The sequence below is a fragment of the Anser brachyrhynchus genome (genome assembly GCF_964034855.1).
Source record: "Anser brachyrhynchus genome assembly, chromosome: 12".
NCBI lineage: Eukaryota > Metazoa > Chordata > Aves > Anseriformes > Anatidae > Anser > Anser brachyrhynchus.
In genome coordinates this window covers 18158297-18169279 of record NC_137707.1, presented here as the reverse complement: position 1 = coordinate 18169279, position 10983 = coordinate 18158297, and the positions used below count along the sequence as shown (strand labels likewise).

The 10983-nt window shown below is 36.3% G+C and overlaps 1 protein-coding gene across 1 annotated transcript in view; it reads left to right on the top strand.

Annotated features, from left to right (window-relative positions):
* NKD1 (NKD inhibitor of WNT signaling pathway 1) overlaps nt 1-10983 on the top strand; it is a 289759-nt gene that overhangs the window by 35198 nt on the left and 243578 nt on the right. The gene's annotated exons all lie outside the window — the stretch shown is intronic.

The following is a 10983-nucleotide window of genomic DNA, read 5'->3' as shown; positions in this document are numbered from 1 at the left end:
ACATAATTAATTTATGTTTGTGAAACAATTACTATGGTAATGAGCATCAGACACACACACAAAAATTTTCCCTGAGGCAATGAATATTCACTCTGTCGTGAAGAGTTAGATGGCAATGCTCAAGAAGGTCTGGAACTATATGATCAATAATGTTTTAATTCTTTTAAGTAAGGCAGCAACTTCCATAATGCACACTGAAAGATAGCCAGGGATCCTCAGGATATTTAATCATGTAATTGAACACTGTACCATAAAGCATAGTAGATTGATTACATAAGCATCTTTTCTGTTGGTATTTTCTATGTGTGAATGTTTGACTTCTGCAATCCTTTACAGTAGGTGTTTAGTACTTAGTGTAGATACAGAAATATAAATCCTTAGAGAAGAGTGCGATTCGCATGTATATAACTGTTAAGTTAATCTAAGCGTTTCACCCATTTTAGGCCAGCTGCATTTAATAAACCTTACTATAACCTTCTGTTAGAGTTCCGAGGAAGCCAATCATGTAGCTAAAGATAGCTATTAGATGTAAGACTGTATTTGTTTTACATTTTATTTATATATACATATATGTATTTAGCGCATTTATGAATACTTTTAAAGTGCATATGTAAGATAATAAGGTGATTCTTCTAGAATGTCACAAATATAAGGCAGTACTTTACTGCATTGCAGTGAAATGCTGAAATGGTACTAAGTGGATATCCTGCAGTGCAGGATTTGGGCTGTGGATTCTGTAGAAGGAGCTGAGCTGTACTCTGATAATGATGAAAATATCCTGAGGGCGTAGAAATCATTATAAAATAGTATAGTTATCATATGTATAATTTATACCATTATAATCTAATCGCCCCTATAATTTATTAAATTTGTAAGCATTTAACCTATTTTTTTTTTTACTAAGATTTCTGCATTCATCTTGTTAGTTGTTTTCTTTAAACAAAGACTAGAAAATATCTACCTCTCTCAAAAGTCAGTAGGAAGAGATTACAAAGATTTTGTAAAAAAAAACAAATAAAGCAATCAAAATTTTCACGACATTTCAAAAGAATTGTAAAGGTTTTATTTGCAGTAGGGCAATTTTGTGTTAATTGCTTATACAGTTATAGAAGTGGATAATTACTACAGAAGCTTTTTCTTACCTGAAATAAAAACACCAAAAATGTATTTAGATTCTACAGCATGGAAACCCATTTGAAAAGGTGGAGAAATTTGCATAGGCTCCTGGCTGGTTATAGTTCCAGTAAGGGTGGGCTTTCTCCCGTACAGGCACATGTCCCAGCTGGGAATATTCTTGCAGCTTGCAGTGGAATGCATGTGGGGTTGAGTGGGTTATATTGCCTGCTAGCTGTGCAATTCCTCAAATTTTGTTCTTCATAGCAATAGCCAGCTCAGATCTTCCTTGCTCTTACTAGACAGAAATGACTTTTCTCATCAGATTTGTACTCTGTGGTTGTTTGTTTATTCTTAAGTATGTGCTTGTGGCTTCTGTTTGCCCTCCTATGTCATGAGTGCAATGTTCTTCACATACTGCGCATAAAGCAGCTGACAGAGCAGTGTGGAGGTGGGCCAGGAGAAGCTATTACCTCCTAGGAGCCTTCGCCTTGGAAAGATCCTCTCTAATATTGCCTTGCCTCGTTCAGTTCACTTTTCCTACAGTTCATTCACAGCCTCCTATGTCAGCAAGTGTAATACTTCACATTCTGAATTCATGTGGCTCTTCCTTTAAAATGGCTACCTACAATACAGAAGGGAGCAGTGGTCTTTGGTACCAAGACTGCATTAGCACAGTGTTACGTTCAGGCTGCAGGATCCAGCTAAGAGAGCTATGTTGTTTTGGGAATCTAAGCTAATATGTTTGTACCTGATTGCACCATATAAATACCACAAGTCACTTAGGATCTCGAAAAAAGGCAAACACTCTCCTTAGTCAGAGTCCAAAAGCAGGAGTGTTCTGGACCTTGTATTCTCTACTTTTGATGTGATGGAAATGAATATATTCCCAAGTATTAAGACTTAAATGAGGAGCCTGGGGAAGATCCTAGGTCTCAACAGAAGCTGGAGATAAAAATAACAGCATAAAACTTTTTCTCAGGATTATTTTTGGCTCTCTATCTCTAAATGAGAAATCTGATCTTGCTTTTACAGAAGTGCTGGATTGTGCTCAGAAGCATTTCAGCTGAAGAACAGATATCAAAATTTGAATTCTTTGACTCACCAGTGACTGCAGACTGTAATCTAAGCTCTAAATTGTGGTAATCATTTGGGAGGTGAAGCTTGGACAAAACTACCGTAATGTCTGTGGTGAACTGCAGAGGACAATGCAGAAATCCCAAAGAGAGCTCCAGCTGTGCTAGTTGTATAGCCAGAAGCAATTACAGCCATATTTGGGTGAGAGAAGTCAAAGTGAATTAGCCTTACTAAGCAGTGAGTTGTGTTGGTTCAATCATTATTCTGTGTCAACAACACAACAGTTTGGGGAATCAGGCTAGGCATCTTTGTACAGCACTGTGCTGCACCATGTGGGCATACCAACCCCAGGCAGTCCTACCTCAAAGCATCTCTGGTGCACTCTGTTCCAGAGCACACGCAGGTATGGTATGTGATGTCTAAGGTCGTTGAGATTAACTGTAGTTGTGGATGACATCTATTACACCCAGAAGACTATGCTTTTGTTGATTGTGTCCTTTACAGTCTTCCCAGGCATCTTGATTCAGGCACTGATAGTATTGTAGATGTATATCTACATACGTCTTTAATGACCAGTTCGTGTTATTCAGACATTTGCTGTTTTTCATTTTAATTTCCTCCCATTCTTTGTGGAGGTGAAATTGAATCTACGGAGTCCAGCAGTTGATCTGTCAGTTAGCTGAATATGGACCCCCGTTTTCCTTATACAATGTAGATATTAATTCAGAAACACTTACAGACTCTGCTGCAGTCTGTAACATTCTTAATGGCATTTGATATGTCAAAAACTCAACTATTTTGTCAATTTGATTGTGTAATATGTTAATTCTCCTGAATCACATCTGTGGAACAACTGAGGGATTGTTTCTTTGTCAATAGTGCTAAACGTGGTATAGTGTTCAGGGTTGTATGACAGCTTTCTAGACTTAGGCCAACTTTTTCTAAAATTTTTGCTGAAGAGGGCCATGATGCCTGTGTTTTAGACATTGAATGTGAGGGTGATTTTTAGAAAGTCTCTTCTTAAAAATAAGCATTTGATTTACTTCTGTATTTCTACTTAGAACTAAGTCAGCTGCATCACCCTGTTTCTTGTCCCTTCCTCACTGTCTCTTTTAACTCTGTTTTTTGAATATTGTTCTGTTCTGCTTTGCTAACATGTAGCTTCTTTGGGATGAATATTGATCTTTCGTCTTTTTTTCCCCTACTATATTCCCCATCAGATATCTCTAGGTTGTTTTCTGATTTAGCTGCTCTGTGTTCTGGCTTGTGCCTTCATCAGTGCAGTATCCCTCCTGCTGGAGAAAAAAGAAAACTCAGGTGCAGGGAACACAGGAGATGCTTTATTTGGAATGGAGGATGCACAGACATCTGGCTTTCCGACTTTTAAACAGAAAAAGAAGGCCTATGTTGCACCTGTTACCATCAGGATGTACCTAGACGTGGCCTCTCTAAAACATATACTGACTGTGCTTCAACCAATCTTTTCTCTAACTGATAAAAACGCTTCCAGCTACAGTTATTTGCATGTTGTTGGTTTTTTTTTTTTCTTTTTCTGTTCATGTCCGGTCCTCTCGCCTCTTAAATGCTGTTGATACCCCATTCCCTTGATGTCTGAGACATAAATTGACCATATTTATTATGACTTTAGAGAATTTCTTCAGTTTTTGTTTTTGCTTTTCTCTGTCCCTCTGTATTTAGAGGTCTTTCCTCTCTTTCTCCTCATGAAAACCAAACTAATGTGAAATTGGTCTAGAAATTTTCTTCAGATGCACCTTCTTTCTCTCACCAGGTCTGTCTCCAAGACCTTGCAGTATTCTTGTCAGCTTTGTGCTTCTTTTGTTTCTCAAATCTTTTTATCTCAAAAAAAAAAAAATCTTTAATGTTTTCTAAGATACCATTTTTGATGTTTTGCTTTGGAGTTGTAAAATTGCCTTGTTTAATATTTATAGGTTCATGAATTAATTAGTCGGGAAATGCTGTATAAGGATTAGTGCACTTATTAGGAAGAGGAGAAACACTAGATTCTGCCCTCCCAAGGATGCGTTTTGTTTATGTATTTGCTACGGAGCATGCTGGTTTGAGATTGCCATCAGGTATTGTGTGTCACACGGAAACCAGCTTCTCCTGATTGAAATGAACTTAGATTTTGTATTTTATTTTTTATGCAGAATGAGTAACATTCTCATTCTCAAAGTATGCCATCTTCACTGTATCACTGATGATAGCTCTTGTTTGGCTTTTAGCCTCATCTCCACTATTGCCCACACAGAAAAGCTGTGATCTGTTTTTGAAAATGTCTGAATTTAGGGTTAGTGTACCCAACGGGGTTTGTGGCTTTGTTCTGTCTTAAGCTGTAAAACTGAGTTTCCAGTTTGTGTGAAATCCCCATAACATTGAGTTTGCAGCTTAGTAAATGCAACCAGGTTTTAATCTAATACATTTTTACTCAATCCTCCCTTTACAATAAAGTAAATATATAACAGTGCTGAATCTGCTCAGTCTCCTTCTACAGTGATTGGGGAAAAGGCTGGATTATTGTGACAATCTGAAGTTATGTAAAGCTAAGTGCTAAGAACCTGTAGTTCTGTTGATTTAGTTTGGGGTTCATGTTTTGAGTTTCTCTTGAAAATCAGAGCCATACATGTTTGCTGTTGTAAGGATCTCTAGCTGGGATCCAAGCACTCTGTGGATTCTATTCCTACTTACAACATTAACATCACTTTCCTCATCTGTAAAATGGGGACAGTAAGTTTGTGTACTTGAAAGTCATGTTGTGAACATTAATGTTTGAATTTTATGCAAATGTAAACTCTTCAATTTATTTCTGAATACAAATTTAACACACAAACTCCTCTGGGCACGGTTTGTCTTTGTGTCTTTTATAAGACTGAGGACAGAGTCTTAATGAATCTTAAACAGTAGAACAAAATTCTTTCAAATCACCAAATGTCTTTTTGCAGATACTTTATTTTGTCTGTCCCATATTTTGCCTATCCCATTTGCCTTTGTCCTTCTAATCAGTTTTATTAGTTGCATTGATTATTAGGTCAAAAGAGACTTTGATGACCATTTGTTAAATCTACAGTGCTCAAGGAAAAAGCTCTGAGTTTTCTGTGCACCCACTCATTTGCAAATCTTGAGCATACTTATCTCTAACTGCAGGATCTTCTCAGCATTATGTGGTATCTAGACAATTTTGGCCATTAGCTCAGGCTGAGAGCTGGCTGTGTACCATTTATTCTAGGAAGCTTCAATGCAATATCTACTTTATTATTTTCTTTAATGATCTGATTTTCCATAACAACACAATTTCAGTTCACTTTACAATTAGCCTTCTTTTTTTCCCCTGAAGTTATTACCCACAAGAAATGAACATCCCTAACTTTCCCACATAAATCCCCAAAGTAAGTCATACCTAATAACTTTTAGTCCCTCACTGACAAAGTTTCAAGCAAAAACAATAACTTGGCTTTGACCCTGCTCTCTTCAAAAAGGAAGTTACTTCTGAGCAGCAACATCAAAAAGAATAAATAATTGTTTTTCTTTTTGTTGTTATGATATGGATCATCTGAGCAGTTAGTGGTAAGCAAGCCGTCTTTGATTTGGTTCAGACGCCCTAGTGCTTCGTCCTCTATTTATGTCAGCATGTTCCTGTTCCCACACCAGGAAAGTAGAATCCCTTGATTAAATTCATATTTGTTTTAATCTTTCCCTGTGTCTGATCTCAAGCTCAAAGATTCTAATGAAAAAAGTAGTGTATCCTGCTGGGAAGAGTGCTGATGTCAGACTTTAGTCTGTTTGTTCTGTTCTAACCTGATAATGCTGGAAATGCTTAGAACCCAAATGCTCAACTCTAGCAGATTCTTAAGACAAAGATATTTTGATATTTCATGGAGAGTTATAAGCAGAGCTTTATGCTTGTAGAAGTAAATAAAGAAAATGCACTTTAAACAAATATTTATGAAACAGCAACTGACCACAACAGTGAGTTTAATTAATCTGACCTCTATTTTTAAGGCAGGATTTTCTAAGTTCAACACTAAATCAATAAGAATAGGAAATACAATTGTTTGATTGCATTTATTTTTTTTGAGCTATATTAAGAAAGACTTGGAATCACTCATTTTTTCCATTAACATTTGAACTATTAAGTGCTAAGATTCATTCTGTCTTGTGCAACAACTGACATTTTTTATTTTATTTATTTATTTTTTTCTGAGGACATAAAGGCATAGACAGATGATGCCTCCTCCTAGCTGAAGTAGTTGAACATGTTACTGTCATTTTTCCCTCCCCCTGCTTCCTTCCCCATGCTTTCCCTCCAGCTGCTTCTCTGCTGGAGGTTTCTGCCCTAGAATTCCTGCAGGTGGAACAGAATGTGTGTGGTCATCATCTGTTTCAGCATAAAGGCAGCCAACTTAGCTAAATTATCTTCCTGAGTGGTTAAAGCTAAGTTGACTTACTAAAGTAGGTGCAGAGGGCATGCATGTCTAATCCTCCAGGCAGAGATGTGCTAAGAAGCTGGGATCAGTAGCATCTTAGTAAGAGCCCTTTGCAAATTGTCTGGCATTGCAGACAGACTTGCTATGCATCATGGAAGGTGCTGTGTGTCCCCAGTTTTCAAGCTGACAGTGCTCAGCAGTTTCAAGGAGGCATTCAATACCTCAGAGAGGGCATAATTAGAGACCTGAAGAATGTGTTTTTTCCTCTGAATGATTTGTACAAACAGGTAAGACATAGCAGCCCTTGACAGATATGTTTCTAGAAGCTTATTTGGAAATCTAGATGTGGGTTACTAAAATCCAATTATAAACATCCATTTTTCAACTCTTGTCATGCATATATTGGCAAACCCAACGGGACATGATAGTGCAAATCTGAGTTTATCGCTCCTCATTGTTAATAGCCACACAACAACAGTGATTTCAATTACAGATGGGAGGGAGGTCTTTCCCTATTACATTTCCCTATTACAGCTACTAGATGTTACCAAGAGCTATAAGGAGCCTATGAACCATACATCCATTTGTACTCATATCCCTGTCCAGTTGTTGGCTAATAATAGCACAGACTCAAAAACAGTCTTTCTTTCTTGGATTGTGGTCCTTATTTGATTGAGCTAGCTATTTTTGGTTATTTAGTTGAGTCATTTCAGAATAGAATAGAATAGAATTTTAAGTCATTCTACCAAAGAGATCCACTGTAAGTAATCAGAAATATACACTGAGATGCAAATCATACTAACTGTAGTGAGCATGACCATTTACCCCTCGAGACTAACAATGTTCCTGAAGTCAATCTGAATGTAGGAATGCAATTGCCATTCTCCGTAGCTTGAAAGGACTGCACATTGGCAGAAAAACATTTTTTCTTGATTTCATTATAGAAATGGTTGGCAGTATAAAACCAAAAGTAATACTTTTAAAGAAGTTTTGGATATTGAATAATATTTTTCAGATATAAAAGTTAATAATACAAAATTTATTAGATTGTGATTATTGGATACATTATTTTCTCTCTGTTATTTTAGCTCAGTATAGATTTTATTTTTGTTTGTTTTTTTTTTTTTTTGCTGCAATCTGCCCAGATGGTTTTCTGTCCTCAGTTGTCGCTGTTTTATTTTGGCAACACTGTAGATACTATATCCTCTGTAGAGAAACACTAATCTTGGCAATATTCCTGACAGTCTTTTATCTCTCTCTGTCCATATGGCACTATATTTGCTACCTAAAGTGTATTGTTTACTTCTAAAGATTAAGGATTAAAATGAACAAGTTATAAAGTGTCTTCACATATTGTCTACTCAGTGCTTATATGTTGTTTTTATACGAGATAATCATAGGATATGTGATGAGATGTACTTGATTTGAAAGAGACCAGTGATGAAGTTCTCTTTAAAATACAAACACACAGATTTTGCCCCAGACAAACATTCATCTGTGAAAAGGAAGATATTATAATTTCACAAAAGTGGTTTGAAACTTTATTTTTTAATGAAGTTCAGAAAAATACTACAGTAATGTTGGATGTCATCATTGTCTACTTATAGGTTGGATTATTTGATTGACTGATATACACAAACCTGGTAAATCTCTGCTGTTATGAGCTTTCAGATCTAAGGCCATAACTATCCTGTATTTGTAGCCTTTGTTCGTATAAATATTTTTTTCTACTGTTCTTCATGTCATGAAAAGCTCTTAAAATAAGTGGTTGCTTGTGCTGTGACTCTGTCCTGTCTTGAGCAGTCTATGTTATGGTTTGAAATCTGAACGGTATGAGAACTGGGCTGGAATATGGCCATAAATATACTTTGAATGTTGATAGACCTTCAGTTCTTCTCCCACAAATCTGTGATACAGATTCTTTCCTACATGATGTAGCCAACTGGTAAAAATCTTGGAATGACCCAGCATAAAGAATGAGGGGATACAGATTTTTGTCAGAAATTCCGTTGTAGAACTAAAAAACCTCCCTTGATCATATATTGTTATTTCCACAACAGTACAGTTTTGAAAAACAGTCAGTTTGCAATGGAATAAAAATATTTCACTACAAACTTTTCAGCCAGCTCTAGCTCTGACATGTTTTGAATATTCAGTTTGCACAGCTATTTTTCTAAGCAAAGATGTGACAACTATTATTAAATAATACATCATTACATTCTGTTTGTATTTTGGAACATTTATATACTGGTAAGCTGATCTCTGACTTTTTTCAGGGGTGTCTCTTGAGGCAGCTGAATCTAGCTGCTAAATGACAGCTAAAATGCATTTACTATAAGAAGGGAAAAGAAAAAGGTAAAGGAATTCAACAACTGAAACTTTACAGCTCTTAAGCTTCTACTTCTGCTAAGCATTATAACATGAGGAATGGTTCCTGCCACAACTTCTTGTTGCAATTCATTGAAAACAGAGAGCCTTTTCCTGTATGTCATGGCAATTGAATTAATCCAGTTATGTGGCTTTGCTAGGTTTGCTATTTTTGTTTCTCCAAGTTTTTAATCTATTTTTGTCCATCTCTTAATATGTGCATTATGCACAAAGAAGAGGAAGCTGCTCTCATTTTTAATTCCCAATGCCTCCTTTTGATTGAAAAGCTGTGTATTTCAAGAGTAATAAAACATGATATGAAGTGGATTTTTGTCATTGTTGTGGTTAAGCAGGCATCATTATACAGTAACCTTAGTGTGAGTAAAAGAACGGAAAAATTATTGTTTCCTCTGTCCCAAGCACTCTTCTACCTACACAGCCTTGGAAAACAGAGCATAGAGTGTAGAAGGATCTGCTTGTATCTTTATAAGCAGAACTCCTATACAGACCTGATCATAATACTCTCATTATTAAAAAAAAACAAAAACAAACAAAAAAAAACCAAAAAAAAACTACTTGGCATAATTGAAGAGCTGGGAAGTAATGTTTTTACGTCAGTCATGTCTACACCTACTCCAGACACATTACACAAGTGGAGATTATAGGTTGAATTTCCAAAGGGGAGTGTGGAAGGTATGTGCAGAAACACTGTTAACAAGTAACAGGATTTATGCATGTACCTCCCACTCACAGCTTTGAAAATTTGGCCTCATAAGAAGAAAAATGCTAAACTATGTTAAACACGTTTGAATGGTAGGAATATAAATGATCTCTGCAAGAGCCCACGTTAGAGTCTAAGCATGATTTTTTTTTTTTTGTTTTACCATCAAAATGCAGAAGATTTTGTACAGATATGGAATTCTACAACAGTAGCTGGTCAAGCCTCACATCTTCATTCCTAGTTTTATGGTTACTGTATCTAGCTAAGAGTTTAACAATGATAAATAGAAATTCATTTATATGTCTAAGATTGAAGAGCAAGGTAATGATGAACCAGTCTCAGGTGGGGACTTCCCACCTTGCTCCATCTAATATCCTGTTACATACGGTCATATTAGGTGAAATTTTCTTTTAGCCAAGCACTTAACCATGTGCTTACCTTTAATCACAAAAAGCATTGCCATGAAATGGGATGGGGTGAAAACAGGTGCTTATGGTTACATATGAGTAAATGGTCTGTTGAATTAAGGCACGATTCCTCATGTAGTTAAAGAGAATGTAGGTATCTTGATGAAGGGATCCTCGCTCTATGGTAAAACTGTGTTTGGCGACCTTGCTTAAAAAGATTAGTAGTGATACTGCCTGTTCCAGAAGTTATTATTATTTTTTTTTTTTTGGTGGAGTTTTGAATTTAAGGGTTTAATGACTCAGATTAGAATTCATTCGATCCAAATAGCTGCAAACTTCAATAATTTGTTTATTAGAATCACAGGTTATAAAACTAGAAAGGGCCACAATGACTATCCATGTAGGAGCATCTACCTTGGGGGTCTTGAACTACGTGTGACTGGCAAATAGTTTCAGGGGACTGTTCATATGTTAGGACTGTGGCATGTGACCATGTGAGAAGTGAATGGATAACCCAAATCCTCATCTGTAAACTGAGATTGCTAAAGCTGATGCTCACAAAGACCAAATCACTCTCTGTTGTTCTTCAAAAATAATGATATACATCTTGTGATTCTTAGGCATAAAAAACAAAAACAAAACCAAACAAAAAACCACACAGGTATGTGGCTTATAAAGCTTGAACATTTTCCTGTTCTCAATGTAATGTGTACTCGTAAACCAGATAATCTTACTGAATTCTTCTCTGAGCTGAAGCTTATCCTCTAGATAAACCTGTATCTTCATTTCTACATATGCAGCTTTGGAGATTATATCTTATACCTTAGATAGTGGGACTATTTAGATCTTTTAGTGG